The sequence below is a fragment of the Crocuta crocuta genome, unplaced genomic scaffold (genome assembly GCF_008692635.1).
Source record: "Crocuta crocuta isolate KB4526 unplaced genomic scaffold, BGI_CrCroc_1.0 scaffold71, whole genome shotgun sequence".
Lineage (NCBI taxonomy): Eukaryota > Metazoa > Chordata > Mammalia > Carnivora > Hyaenidae > Crocuta > Crocuta crocuta.
This window is the reverse complement of record NW_027527548.1, coordinates 1,551,572-1,577,478: the sequence shown is the minus strand read 5'-3', so window position 1 is coordinate 1,577,478 and position 25,907 is coordinate 1,551,572. Positions and strand designations below refer to the sequence as shown.

The 25,907-nt window shown below is 43.8% G+C and overlaps 2 pseudogenes; one reads left to right on the top strand and one right to left on the bottom strand.

Moving 5' to 3' along the window:
- Positions 1–570: 570 nt before the first annotated feature.
- LOC144233631 (uncharacterized) lies at positions 571–7,497 on the bottom strand (annotated as a pseudogene).
- Positions 7,498–8,161: 664 nt separating this feature from the next.
- LOC144233626 (small ribosomal subunit protein uS15m pseudogene) lies at positions 8,162–9,298 on the top strand (annotated as a pseudogene).
- Positions 9,299–25,907: the final 16,609 nt, after the last annotated feature.

Below are 25,907 nucleotides of genomic sequence, written 5' to 3'. Positions count from 1 at the left end.
TTATATAAAATCACTTTGTTTTAATGCATGTTTTTATGGTGCACCTTTTCCCATCCTTTTAACTAGCCTATGTAATTTCATTTCAGATGAGTTTCTTGTAGACAGCATAGAGTAGGGGCATGTTTTGTAGTTCACACTGTCAATCTTTTAATTGAGGTGTTTAGATCACTTATATTTAATGTAATTATTGACAAGTCAGAGCTAAGTCTGCCACTTGGTTTTTTATTTCTATTTATTATCACTGTTTTTCATTTCTCTATTTTCTTCTTCCTGTCTTCTGTGTTTGTTGGGAGTTTTTAGAAATCTATTTTTATTTATCTATAGTGATTTTGAGTCAGAGAGTGAGCAAGGGTGGAATGGGCGAAGTTTGCATTTGATTCCTTCTCTTGAGTAGGGTGCTGGATAGGAGCCCAGGATGTGAATCAAAGGGCACAAGAAGATTCTGGAAACTGTGCTTTGGCAAGTGTGGCCTAGCCAACATACAGGCTGGTACTGTAACAAGTAAGTTCCTTGAGGGGCACCTGGGTGGCTCAACTGGTTAAATGTCTGGCTTCAGCTCAGGGCATGATCTCACAGTTCATGAGTTTGAGCCCCACGTTGGGCTCTGTGCTGACAGCTCAGGGCCTGCAGCCTGCTTTGGATTCTGTGTCTCCCTCTCTCTGCCCCTCCCCTGCCCATGCTCTGTCTCTGTCTCTCAAAAATAAATAAACATTAAAAAAAAAAAAGGAAGTTCTTTGAGAGCATCAAGGAAGAGAATGAATATTATGTGCTTATCTGAAAAAGGCATCAATAGTGCAAATTCATATAAAAAAAAGACAAAAATATTGGAGCCAGAGAGACCTGGGTTCAACTCCAGGGTCTTGGCTTCCCTATAACACCAGTAATTTTCAGGGGGATTTATAACACTTGTTTTCCTCATCTCTAAAGTGATCTTGGAAAGAGAACTTATCTCATAAGCCTGTTTTATTTACTTAAAATTTTTTTAATGTTTATTTTTGAGAGAGAGAGAGAGAGAGAGAGAGAGAGGAAGTGGGGCAGGAGTAGGGACAGAGAGGGAGACACAGAATCCAAAACAGGCTCCAGGCTCTGAGCTGTCAGCCCAGAGCCTGACACGGGGCTCGAACTCACAAACCTCGAGATCATGATTGGATGCTTAACTGACTGAGCCCCCCAGGCGCCCCTCATAAGCCTGTTTTAAAGATTAAATGTGAAATGGCACATATACACTTGCCTCATTGCTTGTTGCATAACAAAATCCTATTAAAAGCCATTACTACCACCACCACTACTACCACTGCTGGGAGCCGCACCGGCCTCTCTGGATGGCAGTCACAGCGAGGAAATGGCAGCGTTTGCACAGCTCCTGCCATGAGAAATGAAAACTGGTATCTCCTTCTGCAACTACTGGCTCATGTTGGAAATGAGGCTGCTGGTATTGACCAGGCCTCACAATATTCCAGATCAGACCGATATTCCCCACAGATTCCTCATAAGGAAAAGCATATTCCTGCCTCTTCAAAAGAGATTTTAGATGAAAGCACCGTGGATGATTGTCAAAAGGCTCTTCCTATGGGCCTTGCAGATCCAAGACTTAGATAATAAAGGGGGTTAAGAACACAGGAGTTACAACTGAGCCTGGCCCGGAGACAAAGAGCCTAATTTAGAGTTAAGGAACAGATAAGGGCAGAACTTAAGTTAATACTTATACCTTTTTTAACTGGTGGTGTATGGCAGTCCCTTCCCTAAGGCCTACATTCCACAAACACCCTCCCTTACATTGGCGGCTGAGATGAGGATAGATAAGAGTAGCTAAAACATAACCCAAAAACAAAGGCTGACACATTTAGGGCCTCCGTGGTGTTTACACATTCAGCATCAAGTCAAAAAAGTTTCCACAAACAACTCACTAACCAGCTCAAAAACATTCCTCCTCTTGAGAGCCAGACAGAATGACTCCTGGCCTATCCATACACTTAACCTATGACCTAATCCTCACGTTATTAACTTAGAACAAATATGTATGTTATCCTGCTTTTCACTAAGAACATTCTGTTATTTCCTTAGTTGTAAGATTTAATCAACCTCACTATGATTGGGGTAATTCTGCAAGAATACTTCAGAAAAACTTGTTTTTGTACACTTTTCAAAGCATCTTATCACAAAGAGTTTTCCACTGTAAAAATTCCTTTTTCTGATGTCATGTTATCATTTGACCTATAAATAAAGACACCGAAACCGACAGTGCAGAGATGCCTGCCTGGTGATCAGAAAGGATCTCGGGGCTCTCTCACTCTCTCTTGCTGACACCGTCCATCCTTCAGGGACCTCTGGACCTGCTGGAGCGAGCATTCGGCAGTACCACCACCACCACCACCACTTACGACAGGCACTTTGCTAGGTTCTTTTTTTTTTCCTTTTTTTTTTTTGAGAGAGAGAGACAGCATGAGAAGGGGAGGGTCAGAGATAGAGGGAGACACAGAATTGGAAACAGGCTCCAGGCTCTGAGCTGGCTGTCAGCACAGAGCCCGACGCGGGGCTCGAACCCACGAACCGTGAGATCATGATCTGAGCCAAAGTCGGACGCTTAACTGACTGAGCCATCCAGGCACCCCACTTTGCTAGGTTCTTTTAATTAAGCAGCTCCAGGAACTCTACTATACAGTTGGTACTGCCATCCTTATTTTAACAAATAAATTGATGCTCAAAGATGTGAAATAAATCCTTCAATCTGGTGGAAGTTCTGGGATTAAATCCTAGAACAACTTTACTTCAAATTTCGTGTTTTCCCAATACACCCTATGGCTTAAAACCCAGACTTGGACTTTAATCATCTTTGAGTTCTTCAGAGCACTCAGTCCAGTAAAATGCCCTCAAGTGACCCCAGGAAACACATGTTGAATTAAAATCAACTCCTGCCTTCCAGTCAATGAATTTCTCGGTGTTTCTTTGGAGTTTGAGGCCAAATTGAATCTCTGGAACTTCAGGATGGCTCGTGGACTCTCTAGCCTATTTTTTCTTTCTTTTTTCTTTCTCTCTCTTTCTTTTTTTTTTTAAATATTTTTTTATTTATTTCTAGGAGACAGAGAGCGAGAGAGAGACAGCGTGAGCAGGGGAGAGTCAGAGAGAGAGGAAGACACAGGCTCTGAAATAGGCTCCAGGCTCTGAGCTGGCTGTCAGCACAGAGCCCGACGCGGGGCTCGAACCCACGAACCGTGAGATCATGACCGAAGCGAAAGTCGGACGCTTAACCGACTAAGCCACCCAGGCGCCCCTCTCTCTCTTTCTTTCTAAGTGTTTGTTTTTGAGAGAGAGAGAGAGAGAGAGACAGAGACAGAGACAGAGACAGAGCATGAGTTGGGGAGGGGCAGAAAGAGAGGGAGACATAGAATGTGAAGCAGGCTCCAGGTCCTGAGCTGTCAGCATCAAGCCTGACGTGGGGCTCGAACTCATGAACCATGAGATGATGGCCTGAGCCGAAGTCAGACACTTAACCAACCAAACCACCCAAGCACCCCTAGCCTATTTTTCTTAATGGGCCAGTTTTGAGTTTACCAGAAGCCAAGTTTGAGATTCTAGAGGGCGGCAGTTACCGTCAGAGAGAGAGATACTGGTTACTGGAGTGGGGGAATCCATCTAAAGTGAACTTGTGCTTGGGGCCCAGATACTGACTCCCCATAAATACACCAGCTTTTGTGTGTTCGGAGACCCCAGGAATAATTCTAGTAAGGGGACTCATCCTGAACTGAGACTTCTTACCAATGCTCTGGGAAGAGGCAGGAGGGCCCCAGCCAGGAAGCCAGCTCGGATGTAATTCTTGATCTTCCTGCACAGTGCTATCCCCTGCAGAGACTGGCAGGACCAAGTGACAATGGAAGGCTTGGGGCTCCTTTCAGAAAGTGAACTGAGGGGCGCCTCGTTGGCTCAGTGGTTTAAGCCTCCGACTCTTGATTTCAGCTCAGGTCATGATCTCGTGAGTTCAAGCCCCACATCGGGCTCTGCACTGACAGTGCAGAGTCTGCTTGGGATTTGTTGTCTCCTTCTCTCTCTGCCCCTCCTGTCCATGTGCTCTCTCTCTCCCTCTCTCCTCCTCTCTCTCTCAAAAATAAACATAAAACCAGTGAACTGAACTGAGGAGACTGGAAGGAAACAGATTCCACCAGAGAAAGACTATTACTGTGTCTTCAGGGGTACAATCTAGGTAGGAGGGCATCGTCACGCTCAGCTGAGGACACCCACATCCCATGCTTTCTTTATTCTCCACTCGTTCTTTCCAAATCATCACCTTTGGCCTCTAAGGATGCGCTGATGGCTCTGTAAATTGACATGCAAAGTTTAGGATTATAATACCGGAAACACATTAGAGCTGTTATGGCCTGTTCGTACCCCTCCAAAATTCATATGTCGAAATTCTAATCCCCCAGCTGTGATGGTATTAGGAGGTGGAGGCTTTGAGAGGCGCTTGGGTCATGAGCTGGAGCTCTTTTAATGGGATTGGCACCCTTATAAGAGACCCTACAGAGCTCCCTCACCCCTCCGTGAGGACACAGTGCAGCAGGAAGTGAGCCCTCCCTAGACACTGCCATGATCTCAGACTTCCCATCCACCAGCCCTAGGAGGAATAAATTTCTGTTCTTTCTTAGACCCCCAATCTGTGGTATTATTATAGTGGCTCAAACAGACTAAGACCATAATATTGTCTACATCTGTTCTTTCGTTGTTTTAAAGATTAATAAAATGGGTCTGGAGGCAATGTCAGGATTAGAAGTCAATGTGAAAATAGATGAATGAAAAATATCTTAACTATGATCCTTATGCCAAAGTACCACTTCTGCAAACGTTCTAATGCAATGATCTTGAAGCCTGTTTCTTGAAAATCTGAGTCTATAAACAGAAATAGTTATGTATGCATAGATATGGTATAACATATTAAAAGCAATACCTGTATACTCATGAGCCATTTGAGAAACATGGAGCTTTCTCTCTCTAAATGTTCTTCCTCCACAGATGTAACTGTTATCCTGGATTTTGTTAATCATACACTTGCTTTCCTTTGTAGTTTTATGGCTCACATATATACTTCTATGTCTGTATCTACATAAAGATCTATCTATATTCCCAGTGTACTCCTGCATGGTTTTTTAAAAAAAATTTTAATGTTCTTTTTGAGAGAGAGAGAGAGAGAGACAGAATGAGTGGGGGAGGGGCAGAGAGAGAGGAAGACGCAGAATCTGAAGCAGGCTCCAGGCTCTGAGCTGTCAGCACAGAGCCTGACATGGGGGCTCAAACCCACGAACCGCGAGATCATGACCAGAGCTGAAGTCAGACACTTAACCGACTGAGCCATCCAGGCGCCCATGGATTCTTTGTTTTTTGAACTTTGTTTTTGAAATGCAGTAAGATGATATATACATTTTTTCATTCAACATTCTTGCTTTAAGGTATAATAATCTTGAGGTGTCTAACTCATGAATTCATTTTCATTGTTATATATTATCTCCATGGTATGACCATAGCCAACATTTATTTATCTAGTCTGTCATTAATGGACATTTTTTACTTTCCATTTTTTAAAAAAGTCATTAAAAAATATTGCAGTCTCGCCATGAACATTGCAACATGTGTGTGGGTGCAGATGTGTAGGAGTTTCTCCAGGTCAGAGTGTTTTTCTGTGATGAAGCTGTGATGTTGTGGATGAGGGTCTTCTTCCTGTCCTTTCACTGACACATTGTAGGACATTTGCAATCTGTGGCACTCCCACATACTAACTGCCGACAGCATCCTGTCAGAATGACAGCCAAACCAGCCCAGTATTTCCAAACACCCTTTTGGGATATGCAGTTGAGAACTACTGTTTTAGGGTAGCATCTAGAAGTGGAATTGTTGGGTCATGGGTTAGGTGATGGCTCCATTTCCACTTAGTCTATGTACGCTGTGCTGTTGAGATTCAGAAACAATGGTGGGTTCCTACACACAAATCCAACATGCACATGATTCACGTACTATATGCCTATAGTCCATATGCCTCAGAAGTCTTCCCACATATATTTAATGCTGTTGTATCAATGACTTAATTTATTCATGCTTTTATAAGAGCTCCACATTTCACAATCTATTAACAGAATATTTTCTGTTCTCTTTTCTATAGTAAGTTTGGTATCACATCTGAAATGGGACTTCTAGTTAATATTTCCACAAGAACGTTTTTATCCATGTTCCTTAAAATGGTTCATTTCCCCTCAGTATCTTTGAATACTTGTCTGAAGATTTCCCATGTTCAAAGCATTCCTGAGGTTTCACTCCTATATTAATCCTCTAGTTCCAATAGCTACAACTGACTGATGATGACTTTCCTACATGTGTTGACATCTTTTTTGCCCTGTGATTTTGCTGATGTTCAATGAGTCTGACTTGCAGATACAGGCTTCTGCCTGCAGGCGATGTTGATGGGAGTTTGCTTCTTGTGCATTTTTCTTTAAGGCTTGGTGAGGGCTGACCTCTGGCTGAAGGTTTTCCTACATTCATTACATTCATAGGGTTTCTCCCCTGTGTGAATTCTCTGATGTTTTGTGAGGGCTAATTTTTTGTAGAAGGTTTTCCCACATTCAGGGCACTTGTAGGGTTTCTCTCCTGTGTGAGTTCTCTGATGTACAACAAGGTTGGATTTCACACAGAAAGATCTCCAGCATTCATTGCATTTGTAGGGTTTCTCTTCTGTGTGGGTCCTTTGATGCTGAGTAAGGTCTGATTTCACATAGAAGGTTTTCCCACATTCCTTACATTTGTAGGGTTTCTCTCCTGTGTGAGTTCTCTGATGCACTGTGAGGTGTGAGGGCTGACTTCTGGCAGACGGACTTCTCACACTGATTACATTCATACGTTTTCTCTCCTGTGTGAGAGAACATCTCTCTGATGTTTGGTGAGGTTGGACTTCACAAAGAAGGACTTCCACATTCATTATACTCATAGGGTTTTTTCCCCTGTGTGTGTGCTCTGCTGTTGAGCAAGGTCGGTTTTCTTATGAAAGCTCTTCCCACATTTATTACAGTCATAGGCTCTCTTTCCATTGTGAGCTCTCTGATGTTGCTTGAGTTTTGGCTTCTCACAGGAGGATTTCTCACATTTATTACCTTTAAAGCTTTTCTCTCTTGTGTTAATTCTCTGATTTAGAGTGAGATGTGACTCCTTCTTTACAGCTGTCTCACTATCATTACACTCACTATGGTTTTCTGTTATATGAATTCTCTGATGTTGAGTGAGGCATGGCTTTTCCTGGAAGGATTTCCCACATTCATCACTGTAATGGATTTTCTTCCAAGAGTTCTCTCACTTTGAATGTGGTGTGACTTCCACAAGGTCTCCTCATTTTCATTATACTTCTTGGGTTTTCCTCCTCTGTACACCCTCTGATGTTGTTACGTTAGACTTCTTGCTGAAGGATTTCCTCAGTTTATTACAATCATAGTGTGTCTCCTCTATGTGAGCTTCTGATGTGCACATTTTGGCTTCATGCATGAAGGTTTTCCATTTTTCTTGGATTCATGCAATTTCCTTTCCCTAAGGGTTCTTGAATGAGCACTGAGCTTTAACTTTTGGGGGAAGGCTTGTCTGTATTCATTACCTTCAGAGGGTTTCTCTCCTTTAGCTCTCTTATGTGTAACAAAGGCAGTCTTTTTGTGAAAGGCTTTCCCACAATTATTATATTCAAGAACCTTCTTCAAAGCAGAATTCTTCAGATGTTGTACAGAGTCCTCATTATGTCTGTGGGATTTCTTCTTCTGATCATCTTCACAGGGCTTGTTCGCTGGATGCGTTTTATCATGTATAGTATCCAGGAATCCACATCCATTGAGATCATTAGACTTTTTTCTTATATGGTTTCTATTACTAATAATTAATTCTGAAACACTTTTCAAGCTTGCTCCAGATGAGTCACATTTATGGGATATTTTTCTTGAGGGCACTGGGTTTGTGGCCATATTAAATGCTTCTCCCAAGGTCTTGCTTCTCTCCATAGTCAATATTCTGCTGTTGAAGAATAAACCTTGCCTCAAATATGTATCTTCCTTTTCTTGGCTTCTTTCTTTCATGTTATTGGCTTTCTGGAGTTCTAGAAATATGAAACACTGATGCACATGATAAATCTTAACACACTTCTTAAGACATGGCATGTACACAAGTGGACTGTGTAAAGCTGATTCTTAAGTTTTTAGACATAATCTTCTGGGATGAAAGAAGTCCTGAGCAAATACTTATTCTACTCTTTTGGTTTGGTAACATGAAAACAAAGACAAAAACACACTGTAGTAGAAAAAGTAGAAAAAGGAGAGATGGCTGAAAATTAATACAAGTGGCTTTGGTTTGTTACAAATACACTATCAGAATGGACAAAGAGGCTGAGCCAGCATGGCGGCATCCTTGTAACACGGTCCATGCCGCCAAAGGGACGGTGGCTGTGGCGCTGGCCCCTCAGGGTCACAAATAAGCAGGCTGAGAATGGCGTGGAGGGCGCTGAGGTCACTTCAGACACAGGCAGTGGCCCAGGCTCCCGTCCGTGGGCTGCCGGGTGGAGTGTGTGCCAGGCCTCCCTCCCACCAGCAGGGCCTTCCCTCCCCTCCTAGAGGTGTCACCCTCCTGGCCGTTTGCAGATATGCTACCCAGAAACCAGCCCAGCCCAGCCAAGAAGATGACCTGACCCCTTCCACGCTGCTCAAAGACTACCAGAACATTCTTGGAACTGAGAAGTTCGACGAGGTCATCAGAAGGCTCTTGTCTTTGGAAATGGCCAACCAGAAGGAGAAGCTAAAAGTCAAGCAAGAGCAGCTGATGAAGAAGATTGTGGCAAACCCTGAGGATACCAGCTTCCTGGAGGCTTGGATTGTTGCCTTGACTGTCAAGATCCGTGATTATGAGGACCACGTGCAGAAATACCAAAAGGACAAAATGCACAGGTGTCACCTGCTGATGAGCATCGACCAGAGGAGCAAGGTGCTCAAAACCTTCATAAGACCAACCATCGGGTCTTTGAGAAGGTTTGCAAGAACCTGGGAATTCAGTACACCTTTCCCCCTCTGAACCACCGGAAAGCCCACCACTGCCAGGCGACCAAGAAGGTCCTGTGCATGAAGATTTTCCAGGAAGTACACAAGCTGAAGGAACAAAAAAGGGCCTTAAGATCTGCAGCAGCGGCAGCCCGGAAGGCCAGAAGAACCCAGAGAGTCCTTCCAAAGCTGGACCAGGAGCAATCAAAGAAAACCAATACATTGTATTAGAGTTCTGTCAAAAGGAATGGATAGTTTGAAGTAAGACAAGGAATGGTGAACTGAGCAAAAAGGATGCCAGGAAAACAACTGATCCAAGGATGGAGGACATTCAAAGGCCGGACAAAGGCAAGGGACACTGAGGAGGGACACAAGGCAGACTGGAGGGTGATAAGGGAAGTGTCAAAGCCAAGGTCAGGTTTACAGCAGGTCAGAGACGAGAGCCATAGCCTCCCCTCACCCATACTTTAACACCTGCAGTGGAATCCTTACTGCATCCTCCATGCTCCTAATCTCTTCCTCTTTCCCATTCTGTACACCAACACCAGTTAAACTTATGAAATTACGAAGTTCCTTGGGTCTAAAGGTCAGTCCTATTGTTTATCCCCATCTCTTCATAGAGCTGTGATATGGTAAAACAATGTCCAAAGAGACTGTTAAAATACAGGAGAGAACATGCTTGCAACAGGGTCCAATTCACCTCTGTATTCTGGTTGTTGGGGCTATCATTTGATTCTATCAGAACTGGTCACCAGTTATGTGTCCTGACTGACACTTCTACTTTTCCCTCTTCCAATCTGCTGATTTACTTTACCAACCAATTGTATCCTGTCACAATACTAATTTTTAATTCCACCTTTATATCATGTTTTCTTCCTCTCTGATTTCTCTTTTCTGTGAAAACTCAAGCAGCTGGCTATCCAACCTGGTCCAAGAACCTTTAGTAATCTTTGCCTTAAAATTTTTTTTAGCTATGGGTGATTATTATTATCCTCTGCTGTTCTCATTTAATGCAGTAATATCCATCATATGCCTAAAAATATATGACTTTTCCATAGCAGATAAAACAAATAGAAGCCAATATGCTAGCAAGGAAAATTTGATATTCGATTTTTATACCTAGAGCCTATGCTAGGTTCTTATACGTAAAATCACAATACACATTTAAGTGATCAGCCCTCAATTCTACAGTATTGTCAGATCATATCGGACCAGGGTGTTTAATTCCATAAGCTGGAAATTTCTAGATACAAATCCACTCTCATGTTCTTACTAGGTTAGCACATATTCTATCTTTCTCTGTACAATGTGTTCTGACACTATTTCCCATGGCAGGTTTGCATGGTGTTTTTCTCTACTTCTACTTCCATGATCAAGCCTAATTTCCATTGCTTTAAGTTTGGGGCTTCAGCTGCCTCTGACCTCTAATGAAAATGGAGCTGACATTTTGTTTTTATTTTCCTTGTGGCCTTTGGATAACTTGCAGGAAAAGAGGAGGCAAATGCTGACTTTACACATCAATCTGCAGGCTGGAATTCACTCCTTCCTCCTCAAAATACTTGGTTCGTGTGGTTTCTGGGACACCACTGTCATCTGGTTCTCTTCCCTCCATACTGGGTGCTTCTTCTTAGTCTCCCTTGCTAGAGTCATGCGCCTTCCTGACCTCCAAATGTAGTGCTTACAGGTGCAGCCCTTGACCTCCTCTCTGATGTCTCACTCAGAGTAGAAGTCAGTCTCACACGGCCCAGAGAGCTCTGTTCCTGCTGACTCTGACATTAGCTGTGACTTTCTTCTGACCCACTCTGGTCCCACAGGCTGCTTGCTGTTTCCTGATGACACCAAGCACGCTCCCATCTCAGAGGCTTTGTGCCTGCTGCTCCCTCCGTCTGGAAATCTCTCAGATAACCAGTGGCTCTCTCCATCCTTCCATTCAAAATTCTATTCTACTGTTCCTGCTCAATGTTCACCTATGAAAAGAGGCCTTCCCTGACTTCCTTTCCAAAACAGCACTCCATGTCGGTCCCTATGCCCTTCATCTGATTTCAGTTTTTCATACTGCTGATTACTACCGACATANCTAAATTTGCCAATTGCCAAATGGGTCTACTGATAGGAGTAGCGACCTTGTATCCCCTCTTCTTGGAGTGTGACTGCTGCATAGCAGGTGCTTAATAAATATTTGTTGAGGGGCACCTGACTGGCTCAGTCGGTTAAGTACCTGACTCTTGATTTTGGCTCAGGTCATGATCTCATGGTTTGTGAGATCGAGTCCCACATTGGACTGTGTGCTGACAGTGTGGAGCCTGCTTGGGATCCTTCTCTCCACCTCACTCTTTCCCTCTCCTCCCCTTGCATGCTCTCTCTCTCTCAAAATAAGTAAATAAACTTAAAAACAAGAAATTTCTAAAACATTTTGAAAAACACCCTGAGGGGTGCCTGGGTGGCTCAATCGGTTAAGCAGCCAACTTCAGCTCAGGTCACAATCTCACGGTTCCTGAGTTTGAGCCCCACGTCGGGCTCTGTACTGACAGCTCAGAGCCTGGAACCTGCTTTGGATTCTGTGTCTCCTTCTCTTTTGACCCTCCCCTGCTCCTGCTCTGTTTCTCTCTGTCTCAATAATAAAAAATAAAACATAAAAAAAGGAAAAAAAGAAAAACACTCTGAACTGGCCACTTGGGATCCGGTTTCCACCAGCTGCCTTTGTAAACTCACCTGAGGTTCTCTGACTGGGGAGTTCTCTCTTTGGTACTCACGGCTCCTCTCCTTGCTCCACGTTGAATATCAGCTCGGGTTTGGTGACACAGTGCCCTGTTACGGGAAACGACATGGAGCTTGGCAAATTTGCTTAAGTTTCAGGCCCTTTAAAGAATCAGAAGGGAGAAGCTTTAGAAGCTATACAACGGTGGAGCCTTCATCAAAGAATATCTTTTCACCATAGAGGTGAGGATATAACATACTTTCAAGTTCCCTAAAAGGGTCTTTAAATCCCTAGCCTCAAGTCTATTACTCGTCACATCTTACACTGGTTTGGTTCCTCAGGGAGGAAATGGATGCCGGCGGGGGTTGCATGGGGAGCTGTGCTTACCCAGGGACACCTGGTGCCCGCAGTTCTCCAGCATCACATCCCCATACAGGAGCCCCTGGGCGGGGTCCAGCAGCTGCCGTTCTTCTGGGTGAAGTCCATGGACACATCCTCGAATAACACTGATCCCTGTAATGGCCAATGCTGCTCGCTTTGAAGTGCTCCAGACCAGACAACACGGGCAATACATACAGGAGTGAATTCTTGCTGTGTTCACTGTTAAGAATTTACCGGAAAATGTTACGAAGGCTGTCAACCGCTGGCCTTCCTTCATGTTATACTTTGTGGGAGGAACAGAAATCATAATAGAAGTACTCTGCCTCCCTATTTATTTATTAATTCATAACATGATAAACATTTGAGTCTCTTTATATGCCTAGAACTCTTCTAGTTGTAGAGGATGGGAAGGCCAAGGAGACACCGGTCCCTCTTTTAAGGTGTTTATAGACCGACAAGGAAACTTTCTACAAAACACATACATGTGCAATAATAAATTACAAGTGCCGTGAAAAAACGTTATGTATAAGGTGGAGTGAAATCACAAGGGGCGGGGGGCTCAATCTCCTTGTTTTCTCAGGTTACGTTCAACTGAGGAGATCAAGATTTGACTGCACACCAATCAATGTGAGTTTCATGCGCATATGGGCAACAGCTAAGCAAAGGTGTAGAAAAGTCAAAAACACATTAAATTAAGGGAGTGGTAGGTAGTGCAGTGTGACGGGATAAGGCCGGTGGCTTTGATGAGACTCAGAGCAGTAGAGGCACTTAGTGGTCAGACACAGAGAACGCTTGGACTCTCTCTGGAGACCAGCGGCCTCCAGATATGCAGCAACCCCAGCAGTAAGAGCTCCTAAGCCTCCCTCGGTGCATTAACTCATAAATGATATAGGTCTATGACTTTCCAGCTACCCACCAAAAGTAAAGCTTTCTTTTTTAACTTTTTTAGACACAAAAGAAACATAAAAGGGTATTCTAATACTTACTTTGCATACCATACACTACTTGATTGTCTCATGCAGTTCTTGGGGGTGGATGCCCAACTTTGGAGATGACTTCCATGGACAATGGGGACACATAAATAAGTAACACGATCAGATTCCTATTTTGAAAGCAATGCCCTAGAAGCAGATGGGGAGAGTGTTTGGAAGCAGCAGTTTCTCAATCAACATGATTTTGCCTGCTGGGGAGCACCTGGCAATGTCTGGAGACACTTGTTGTTGTCCCAGCTGAGGAAAAGGTGCTTCTGGTGTATAGTGGGTGGAGCCCAGAGATGCTGTTGAATGTCCTGTGATCCCAGGACAGCCTCCACAACAACGGACTCTCTGGCCCCCAATACAGATCGCGTTGAGGTTGAGAAAGCCTATTGTAAAGGGAAGTCAGGGAGGAAGGTAATAACTATTATAAGAGAAGATTTTAATGCAGTAACAGGGGCATTTAGAAGTGCAGCAGATTCTGGGGCACCTGCGGGGCTCGGTCGGTTAACCATCCAGCTTCGGCTCAGGTCATGAACTCGAGGTTCGTGGGGTTCAAGCCCTGCGTCGAGCTCTGTGCTGACCAGTCAGAGCCTGGAACCTGCTTTGGATTCTGTGTCTCCCCTCTCTCTGCCCCTCCCCTGCTCGTCCTCTGTCTCTCAAAAATAAATAAAAGTGTTAAAAAAATTTAATAATAAAAAAAGTGCAGCGAATTATAAATGGAATTCATCAGCAACTGGTCAGGGAAAGCAGGTAAATGGAACACTACTCCGAGGTTATATGCAAGAGCAGCCAGGTCGATGCTGGTGGCTCATACGAGACTAACAACCCGGGAGAGAGAATTGGTTGGGCAGGAGAGAGAGAGAGAGTGAGAGAGAGAGAGGTAGATCTTGGACATGTGCTATGTAAGGCGTCGGTGACCTATGGGTGGAGAGGTCGGTGGCAGTTGGATATAAGATCTTAGGGCTCAGGGGGAGGTCTAGGATTAAGACAAATTTTGGAAATCAGCAGTACCTCAGGGGTAGCTGAAGCCATCCAAACAGGGAACTTGCGCACAACATGGAGACTGGGCATTCAGAGCTTGAGGGAGCAGAGGAGGGAGAGAGGCCCCGGCAACCCAGCGGGAACCAAAACCGGGAGTTGGCAGTTCTACCTGCAGCATCTAAAGTGGTTTTTTTTTTTTTAATTGATTGATTTGGAGAGAGGAAACCATGCGTGCGTGTGCAGGAGGGACAGAAACAGAGGGAGGGGGAGAATCCCAAGTAGGCTCCACACTGCCAGCGTGGAGCCCGATGCAGGGCTCGAATCCATCAACCGTGAGATCGTGACCTGAGCCAAAGAAATCAAGAGTCAGACGCTTCACGAACTGAGCCACCCAGGCTCAGTCCAGTATCTGCAGCGTCTGGAGCAGAGCAGGTCCACGGTGGTGCTCGGTAAACAGCCATCAAATGAATAAAGCCACCGGTGATGACAACTTCAAGAGTAAGTGATGCTTTCAACTCCACACGATGGGCTGGATTTATCTCCAGATTTATCTCTTCTGCTTCCAAAACTACAGCAGGGAGAGGCATAAAAACACCAATACATTATCAGAGCAGAGGAGTACAGGGAAGAGGGCTGTCGGCAAGTGACAGATTCGGACTGGCTTCTGTAAGATACAGAGTAGGAGGCACACACTGGGGGCGGTGTGCTCATCCCCTGATGCAAACGCAGACCGTGCGAGAGTCTCGGGTTCTGTCCAGAGCCGGGCGGGATCTCCTGGCTCAGAAGCAGCCGCAGCAGGAAGAGGAAGTGGGCTCCGGGCTGAAGAACCAGGAGAGTGAGTGGGGATGTGAGAAAGGACAGCCACACTTCCTGGGTGGTTCTTACCCCCGGAGGGGTTGCCTAAGGGTTAACACTCAGGAGAATGTTTCCTATAAAACGAAGGAGAACCACCTCCAGGGGTCCCTGCATGGACCCAAGAGGGAAGTGAAGCGTTATGCTGGGTGTCCTGAACCAGTCACGGCTTTTTGTTTACGGCAACTCTAGGGTAATAGACCAATGTGTTCTGCCATCAGGTAAGGCACTGCCGGCTTCGGCAGGGGGAAGTGAGGGTCCCCTTGAGCTCTGCCTCCTTCTAAACAGCGTCCAGAGAGGCCCGTCTGTACACACCTCCTGCCAATCCATATAAAAGGCCCCCAAATCCGCCCTTTCATTCAAGGGGAAAGCTCACCAAGGTGACACATTCCGGTGCTGCCGAGTGAATGCACATCAGCTGCCTGGAGCGAATGAGGTTTCTGCCCCTTTCCATTTACACAGAAAACTGAAAAGGGCCCAGACGCTGAAAGAAAAGCAATCATCGGAAAAATAGGCATTCACAAGTAAAACTGCTTAGCAAATTATTATTTTATGTAAATAGAAACCAACATCTTAAAAGATAAGCACCAAGATGAATAGATTGATGCCTAGGAAAACAAAATCAACTTTGATATTGAAGACAAAAATTTTTAAGACTTCAAATTGGTGTTCCCAGATGGATGTGAGAGTCTTACCTCCATGAAATGACAAAAGTTGACTGGTTGCATTTCTATACACCAATAATGAAGCAGCAGAAAGAGAAATCAAGGAATACCTAGGAATAAACCTAACCAAAGAGGTGAAAAATCTATACACAATAGAAAGCTTATGAAAGAAATTGAAGAAGACTAAAAAAAATGGAAAAAACATTCCATGCTCATGGATTGGAAGAACAAATACTGTTAAAGTGTCAATACTGCCCAGAGCGATCTACATATTTAATGCAATCCCCATCAAAATAACACCAGCATTCTTCACAGAGCTAGAGCAAACAATCTTAAAGTTTGTATGGAACCAGAGAAGACTCTGAACAGCCAAAGCAATCCTGAAAAAGAAAACCAAAACTAGGGGCATCACAATTCCGGACTTCAGGCTGTATTACAAAGCTGTCATCATCAAGACATTATAGTGTTGGCACAAAACCAGACACATAGATCAATAGAATAGAATTGAGAACACAGAAATGGACCCACAAACGTATGGCCGATTAACCTTTGACAAAGCAGGAAAGAATATCCAAAGGAAAAAATGCAGTCTCTTTAGCAAATGGTGTTGGGAAAACTGCACAGTGACATGCAGAAGAATGATCCTGGACCACTTTCTTACACCACACACAAAAATAAACTCAAAATGGATGAAAGACCTAAAGGTAAGACAGGAAGCCGTAAAAATCCTAGAAGAGAACATAGGCAACAACCTCTTTGACCTTGGCTGCAGCAACTTCTTATTTGACATGTCTCTGGAAGCAAGGGAAATAAAAGCAAAACTGAACTAATGGGACCTTATCAAGATAAAGATCTGCACAGCGGAGGAAACAATCAACAAAGCTAAAAGGCGACTGACCGAATGGGAGTAGATATTTGCAAATGACATATCAGATAAAGGGCTAGTATCCAGAAACTATAAAGAACTTACCAAACTCAACACCCAAAAAACATCCATATCCAGTGAAGAAATGGGCAAAAGACATGAATAGACACTTTTCCAAAGAAGTCATCCAGATGGCCAACTGACACATGAAAAAATGCACAACATCACTCATCATCAGGGAAATACAAATCAAAACCACCATGAGAGACCACCTCACCCCTGTCAGAATGGCTAACATTAACAACTCAGGCAACAACAGATGTTGGTGAGGATGCAGAGAAAGAGGAACCCTTTGGCACTGCTGGTGGGAATGCAACCAGGTGCGCCCCCTCCTCCCCCCAGTAAGTATTTTGGTGCCAACTTAGGAAAACAAAACAAAACAAAACAACCACCTAAAACTCTCTAAAGAAGGCTTGAAAACAGAATGACGTGGGTGACATAAATGAGCCGATCTTTTAACGCATAGAACAAAAGCACAGGAAAATGGAAAAGATGACAGAAAAGTAAAGGAGCCCAGACAGACCGCAGGGGAGAGGTGAGTCCTCGCAGGAAGCCTGGGTGGCAAGAACGAAGAGGAGGAAGAGAGGGAAATAGTCCTGGAAATCACTGAATGTGTCCGGGAGCATGCGGGTCTTCACCGGCGGGAACCATCCGGTTGGCAAGCAGGCATCCTGGCAGACGGTGCTTGGCGAAATAGCTCGCACCCCAGGAGAAAGGAAAACTTGCAAGAAGAGAGAATAGGACGGGCCACCTATTCAGACGTGAGAACTGAACCGGCATACGACTTCTCAGTCTCTCCAGGCGCTGGCAGGTAAGGGAGATCCTGCTCTCCCAGAACACCTTGAAGGAAAAGGAGTCCGAGCCCAAATTCTGTAGCCGGTCATTCACATAACAGGGTGGAATGACGGTACTTTTGGACTCAGGAGGCAAGTCACCACACAGCCATTCTGTAAAACGCTCTAGAGGCTTCCATGGGGACTCAGCAGTGGGAGAAGGAGCACAGCCACTGGACAGCGTGGTGAACAGTCAGAAGGACAGGAAGGACCGGTGTCTGGTGAAGCCAGGGAAGCGACGGAGACCTATAGACCTTGCAAGGGAAGGAGCACAGGGCACTTAAAAGGAGGGGTGCCAGGCGGGGGGGCTCAGTCGGTTAAGCGTACGACTTCTGCTCGGGTCATGATCTTGTGGGTTTGAGCTCTGCACTGGGCTCTGTGCTGACAGCTCGGAGCCTGGAGCCTGCTTCAGATTCTGTGTCTCCTTCTCTCTCTGCCCCTTCCCTGTTCACGCTCTGTCTCTCTCTCAAAAATAAACATTAAAAAGTTTTTTTAAAAAGGAAACTTTGAAAAATATTTATAAAGTGTTAAGTAGGCAAAATTTATCTTTGGACAAGGCTACATATGGTGGGCATGAAGCCTGAGAATTCTTGAAACTTTGGGAGAGGAGCTGCTGCAGAGATGTACAGAGAAGCTGAGGTAGGCTGGCCCTGTTCAGCAACAGGGCGCCTGGAATACGGTGATAACATCAGCCACTGAAAATAGAGACTGACTGGTCCTCTGGATGGGCTAGGACTGTCAGAGCTAATGGTCAGCAAAGGGTACCTCACACCTTCTTTCTAGTGAAGTACGGTTCCCAGATTGAGTAAATAAAAACACAGGGCACCCAGTTAAACAACAAATTGATTTTTAGTATAAGTGTGTCCCATGAATACTTAACTTTAGTAGAAGTATGTCCCTTTATGTGCCCTGTGTCTTATCTGGCAACACCAGGCTTAAGAGATCTCCTATTCCAAGGTTTCGGACAGGTTGGAATGGAAGCAGATGATATCTTTCTCCCCAGAATGGGTGGAAAGCTTGTGGATTTGGGCTCTAGGACAACCTTGACCTATCTGGCCAAATTCCTTTTATTTACTTATTTTCAGCAATCACTGTACCCAACGTGGGACTTGAACTCATGACTCTGAGATCAAGAGGCACATGATCCACCAACTGAGTCAGCCAGCTGCCCCCTATCTGGCCACATTTCTCATGATGTATCCTTCAAACCATTCCAACTACAAGCACTTAAATCTTTTATTTATGCTTTCAGTAAAAAGGGCATAATAAATGTACCTACCTCATAATGTTGTTGTTGTAATTCTAAGAGCTAAGCAAGGTAAGGAATTTAACAGTGATTAGAATATTTTTTTAATTTTTTACGTTTAATAAAACATAAAAGAGAGACACAGAGAGAGAGAGAGAGAATGCAAGCACCTAGGAGGGGCAGAGAGAGAGAGAGAGAGAGAGAGAGAGAGAGAGAGAAACCCAAGCAGGCTAAATGCTGTCAGTGTGGAGCCTGACGCAGGGCTCAAACCTATGAACCTGTGAGATCATGACCTGAGCTGAAACCAAGAGTTGGACGCTCAACCGACTGAGCCCTCCAGTGCCCTGACAGTGACTGGAATATTATAAGCAATCCTAAATTGTAGATAACATTATATCTATTGTAGTTTCATCTCTTTATCTTCAAACTTGGGGCAGCAAAAATAACCAGAAACGTATACTAGAATTGCAATAATTATTGGGGGTGCCTGGGTGGCTCAGTTGGGTAAGCATCCTACTCTTGATTTTGGCTCAGGTCATGATCTCATGGTTGTAGGATGGAGCCCCACATCAGGCTCTGCGCTGACAGTGGGGAGCCTGCTTGGGATTCTCTCTCTCCCTGTCTCTCTGAACCCCCACCACCGTGTGCTCTCTCTCTCTTTCAAAGTAAATAAACAAACATTTAAAAAAGAAATAATTATCGTTCAAGTAGTTAGAAGGTGTCATGCTATTGTTAACAAAGAATTCAAAAAATAATATTTATTATGTAAAGAAAAAAGAGAAAATGGGAAAGGAAAAGCATTTAAAGGATTTCCATAAAACCGAAGATAAAGGAGGAGTATATCATATTTAGATGGTACTGTGGGTGAAAACAAATCCCGATGTCGATAGAAAAATATGTTTACATATGTGTTACAGACATCAAAAGTAATCGATAATAAAATACAAATCAAATGTGGACCTTCAAAACCATAGGAGGAGGAAAAAAAGGAAAGTAAGATGATATTACAGGAAAAAAAGTAAAAAAATGAAAGACAAAAAGAAGAAGAAAAACAATTGATAAGAAAGCGTGGTTACTGGGGCATCTGGGTGGCTCAGTCGGTTAAGCATCTGACTCTGGATTTCCGCTCAGGTCTTGATCTCGTGGTTCCGGATACAGAGCCCTGCACTGGGCTCTGCGCTGACAGCACAGAGCCTGCTTGGGATTCTCTCTCCCCCTGTCTCTCTGCCCCTCCCCAACTCGCTTGCATGCTCCCTCTCTCTCTCTCAAAATAAATAAATACACATTTAAAAAAAGAGAGAGAGAAAGCATGGTTACTAAAATTGTAAATTTAATTCATAGATTTCCTTGAAAATTTTGAGTAATAGGTAAATGACTCACCTGGGATATGTTTATTTTCTTCTGCTCCAGGAAAAGCTTCAAGAAGTGTGAGGGCAGAGCTGGAGGAAGGGGAAGGAGCAGATAAATCATGAGAAAAGCGGTTGGTCCTGACAGTCTCTGTAGCACTTGCCTAGAATCCACAGGTAGTGGGTGACAAACACCCACACGGTGGGAGAGCGTCTCTGACCCTTCAGAAGGGGTGGGTGTGCCGAGGAGACTCTGGTAGCCCTGGCATAACCGTGCGGAGCCCAGAGAAGCATTCTTTTCATTGGGGAGAGTAAATATTTTTATTTATTTATTTATTTTTAATGTTTATTTCTGAGAGAGAGAGAGAGAGAGAGGCAGTGTGAGCAGGGGAGGGTCAGAGAGAGAGGGAGACACAGAATCTGAAACAGGCTCCAGGCTCTGAACTGTCAACACAGAGTCCGACGTGGGACTCGAACCCACAAACTCTGTGATCATGACCTGAGCCAAAGTCGGACGCTTAGCCGACAGCCACCCAGGCGTCCCGAGAGTAAATATTTTTCAAATCTTTTTGGTTTCTTACAATTTACAGCTTTCTTTGATTTATAACAGACAAATATAAAGCCAGACAAAGTCCACGTACGAAAGACCCGGTTAAACAAACCTTAGCAAGGATGACAGCCGTGCCTCTGGCCATTATTAAACATGGTACATGCTGAGGTCTTTGTGGTCCGGGGCTTCCTTTACAATAACCTAGTGGCAGAAGGTGGAAGGGAGAAGGTGTACGTGTGTGAGCTGCGAGCAGGGACAGACGGAACAGAGTGCTCATACGCTGGCAATGACCGAAGCTGTGACAAATATACAGGAGTCACTAGGCTATTTTCTTTACTTTTGTATGTCTTGAATATTTCCATCAAAAAAGTGTAAAAAGGGACGCAGCAAACAACAAAAACCTGGCAGAGATCTGCTCACTTACTTTCCTACTTATATTTTTAACTCCTTCAAGTTAAAGACTTAATAAGAACCTCTGACGAGAGGGACAGGAGTGCTTTAAGGGAGTCCTTTTTTTTTAAGGATTTATTCTCCTTTGGTTTCAGTGTCTCCAAAGGATGTTTTTTAAAGGTGTATTTATTTAATTTGAGAGAAAGAGAAAGAAAGAGAGAGAGGATGCACATGAGTGGGGAGGGGCAGAGAGGGAGACAGAGAATCCCATGCAGGCTTCATGCTCAGTGGGACATGGGGCTCGATCCCACAACTGTCAGTTCATGACCTGAGCCTAAATCAAGAGTTGGATGCTCGACTGACTGAGCTGCCCAGGCGCCCCTCCAAAGGATTTTTTTTTTTATTAAGAAACTCATTTTGATTTAACTGAGACACAGTAGATAGGATGGAGTTTGGGAGTCAGAGGCCCCAAAGCTCCTTTAGGTTCTGGGACTAACAAATAATGTAAACTGGGATTATAATAATATTGATGATACTGACAACACTTGGGTAGTACATACTATGTGACAGGCGCTATTCTAAGTACTTCACATATATTACCTCATTTATTCCTTAAAATAAAGCAAAATGTAGGTAGTATTATTAGTCCCAGTTTATAGATGAGGAAATCGAGGGGAAGAAGGGAACATAGCAAGGTAGAGCCAGGCTTTGAACCTCGGTTGTCTCCAGAAACCTTGAACTTAACCCTATGCCACATCCTTACCAACCATCCACAGGATTTCCTCATCCCAGGGAGCCTTTCTCTTGCCCAGCACCCTCAGCTCAGCTCACATCTTCACCAATCGACAGCTCTCGACAACCTGCGGTGTGGTGACGTTACTCAGGGCACGAGGAGCAGGAATTGCTGCTGAGCAAGCCAGGCTACAACGAGCTTGTTTCTGGGCTGTGTGCCCCGCAGCGGAGGTGCGCTATCTCTGGGGAGGATGGCGATCTCCTAGGTGGGGGTCCTGCTTCTGGTGGCCCCACCTTCTTTCCTCACAAGAGCTCTGTGATCCAAGGAAATGTGAACTTGGCTGGAGGGGGGTAAATTCAAACAACTGGAATCAGGAGCCCAGGTCCCAGCGGTCTCTTGGACTTCACCCCGTACAACCTTCTCCCTGCGGCTCCCAGCTAGCAGTATTAGCATCACTTGGGAACTTGATAGAAATGCAGATTTGGGGGCCCCTCTGGACCAGAGACTCTGGAGGTAGGGCCCAGAGAGCTTTTGGGTTTTAACAAACCCTCAAGGGGCTTGAAGCCCGTTGGAGTCTAGAAGCCTCCATTATGCAGTGACCCAAGGGTTCTGAACAGATGCCACGAAATCCCCCAAGAACTGCAGAGAACACAGCCTGGTACACACACTCCGGGTTGTTCCTCGTGGCTCTTAGGGACCTGCCTCTCTGCTATGTGCTGTAAAGAGTGTGCTGCTGGAGGAAACCCGACATGGGATTTAGATATAAAACTGAGGTTTGCATCCCAGCTCCTTCAATTACTGTCCATGAGTCTTCACCTCCAGAGTCTCAGTTTTCTTCTTGGTTAAAATGGGATTAATACCAACTTTACGGGGGGTGTTTGGAAAATAAATATTCTTAATGAAAAGGACACTGATAAAAGTAATTAACATTTCCCAGTTACTTCGTGAGGACCCGGTGCTCTCCTACTTGATCCTCAGAACACCCTTGAGACAGGTTTTAGGAATAAGTTCATTTTACAGATGGGGAAACTGAGTCTTAGAGGCTCATCATGTTGCCCGTGGAGACTCAAGACGCTGAGCTAGCATTTAAACTCGTCTGAGTTCAGACTTAGGCCCCTCTATCAGTCTGCTGTATTGCAGACCCACCACCTGTCCTTAGCTTGCAGGCACATAATAAATGTAGAATTCACTCTCATCCCCGCTGCTGTCACGGATTTGACTCGCTGATGAATAGATGACCAGGGCACGTGCAAATTTAAGGAGCTTCTGGAAACAGCTCTTTAACACTCAGATGCCTTTTCTCAGCGCACCTTATTCTGACCAAGAAGCCCGAGCCCTTATCCTTTCCGTGGGACCCGCAGGTCTGCAGCCAAGCTGCTCTGTGTCTGGTTTTCTTTAGGGGCTCAGTCCGCGTGGGATTCACTCAAGTTTTTGCTTCCAACACGTGTGGGAACAAACCTATCCCACACCCGGCAAAGCAACCCTCTCCAAACTAGGTTCTCACCTGTAGAGCGACTTCTGCCGGCAGGACTCCCGCGTCTGCGAAGCTGGAGACCAGGGAGCGGGGCGAACAATGAGGAAAAACTGCACATGCGCAGAAGGAGGTGCGAGGGACCAGTTCTCTGGGCTCGGCTCCTGGTCATCCATCAAATTCGGGACTCCGTTTCCCATAAGTCTCCGCGCCCCCTTAGGGAATGTCAGAAGAGTCCTTGCCTTATCTGGTGAGCTGGGTTATTTGTCTAAAGTCATCTTTACTTTTGTTTAGAGCCCTGGTTCCTCCATAACCCTCTGGATTAGGACTCTGAACCCGGCTCCGCCTACAACCAGGGTCCCTTTAGACTCAAAGCTACCTTGAGAAATGGACCTTGAGTATGTCAACTGCACACATGGAAACATAAGAATTTAACTAAAGTACTAGAAAATAAAGCCCAGCAATATAGTAAAAGATTGATACCCACCATCAGCAAGTTTTTTCCCAGGAAGGCAAACAGCGCCTCCACTCAAAATGAGATTTCAAAATACATTGAAATTGTAGATAAAATGGCAGACATACAAAAAAAAAAATCAAAGGAAGATTTGATCAAGGATAGCTCTCATAATCTCCCCTCCCAGAGATGACCATGTTAGGCAATCCTTTTGTTAAAACGGGACCCTAAAAGTTCAATGTGTTATTTTGATCTTTTCATTAAACACCTGGTTAATAATTTTCTGGCCCTTTTAACCTTTGTATTTTGAAAAAATTTTGAAACTTACAGAAAGGCTCAGGAATGATTCATTCTGCATTTACTTAGATTCACCAGTTGTTAATATTTTGCCACATTTGCACTTTCAATTTCTCTTTCCTTCTCTCTTCTCATCCTCCTTGCTATTTGAAGGTCAGTTGCAAACATGAACTGTCACCCCTAAAACTTTAGCATATATCTCCTAAGAACAAGAGCATTTGTTTATGTAACTACCACACAATGATCAGAGCCAAGGAGTCGAACACTGAAATGTTATCCAACATGTAGACCATATTACATTTCACCCACTGTTTCAATAATTGTCTCTATAACTTTCTTTATTCTGATCCAGGATCCAATTCAGAATCATTCATTAGATCCAGTAGTCACACTGTTCATACTCCTTTCATCTAGTTCCTCAGCCTTCCTCTATCTTTCATGGAACTGTCAGTTTTCAAGCAGACAGACCAGCTCTTTTCAAGAATATTCCTTTATTTGGGTTTGTCTGTTCCTCACAATAAGATTCAGGACCTACATTTCTTGGCAGAAATTCTACATAAGGGATATGTTCTTCTTAGTGAATCACATCAGATCAGATTCATTTACATGATGTGTGTTTGTTCCATTTTTGGTAATATTATCTTTATCCCATGATTAAGATGGTATGAAGGTCAGTATGCTCTTATATCAATTGTATCTCTTATGCCAATGATAGTAATAGGAAGTGAGATCCATTGACAGTAGCATTCAGCATCTAGGACTAGGTTAATAAGAATTTAGCTACATTTGTGGTTAGCATAACATAATGTGTAAACCTGTGGAATCACTATGTTGTACACTTGAAATGAATATACCATTGCATGTTAACTATACTCAATAAAAAGCCCCAAGAATTTGGCAGCATTACACAAAAGAAACTTTTTCTTTCTTTCTTTCTTTCTTTCTTTCTTTCTTTCTTTCTTTCTTTCTTTCTTCCTTCCTTCCTTCCTTCTTTCCTTCCTTCCTTCCTCTCTCTCTCTCTCTCCTTCTCTCTTTCTCTCTCTCTTTCTTTCTTATTTTACTTAACAGACACATCTAAATTTCATCAGAATAAACAAAAAACCCAGAGAAAAAAGCCAAGACTTAAAAAAAATTGGAGTATTTCCTATCAGACATGCATATGTATGATATAAATGTGATATTCAAATGGATGCCTCTGGCTCCTGAGAAGAGCAGGTGCCCAAGACCTCATAAGAATCGAGAGCACAATAAAGGTAGAATTTTCAAGCAGGGCACAGCGGGAGGAAGGCAGGGACGGCAAGCTGTCAGACCATAAAAGAAATGAGTGAATTTTACTCTAGAAAAATTTAAAACCTGACTTTCAGAAAAAAAAAAATCAAGTAAAAACACACTTGGACAACATATTTGTTAAATATATGAAAGCAATGGTTTATGGACTTCATTTAATTATCTCTTACACATTTATAAGAAGATCACACTACCATAAAAATGATATATGGATATGAAGGGGAAAGTAATAAAAGGGAAAATGCAAATGAGGAATAAATACGTGAAGGCAGTCGATAAACTACAAATAAAAAATGCAAATGTTTAAATACATTTTTTGGCCTTTACAGTTGGCAAAGATTATAAGAAAAAATGATATACAGGGTGGGCAGAAGTTTGGGGAAATGTTTATTCTCATAAATTTCTATTTGGAATATAATTTATAGAACAATTTGGAGGCTACTCTGTATCAAGATTTAAAGGAGTATGTACTTTAATGTAGCAATTCTACTGTTAGAAATACAACCTAAAGAAATAATTGTCTAAAGATACATATATGAGTAGTTTTCATGCAATTTATGTTAACAGCACCACATTGTCAAAAATCTAAATCTAGGGGCACCTGGGTGGTTAAGCATCCAACTTCGGCTCAGGTCATGATCTCATAGTTTGTGAGTTTGAGCCCTGCACCTGTGCTGACAGCAGAGAGCCCTTTTTGGATCCTCTGTCTCTCTCTCCGTCTTCCCTCCCGAGCCCGCCCCAACACTTCTCTCTCTCTCTTAAAAATAATGAAACATTAAAAAA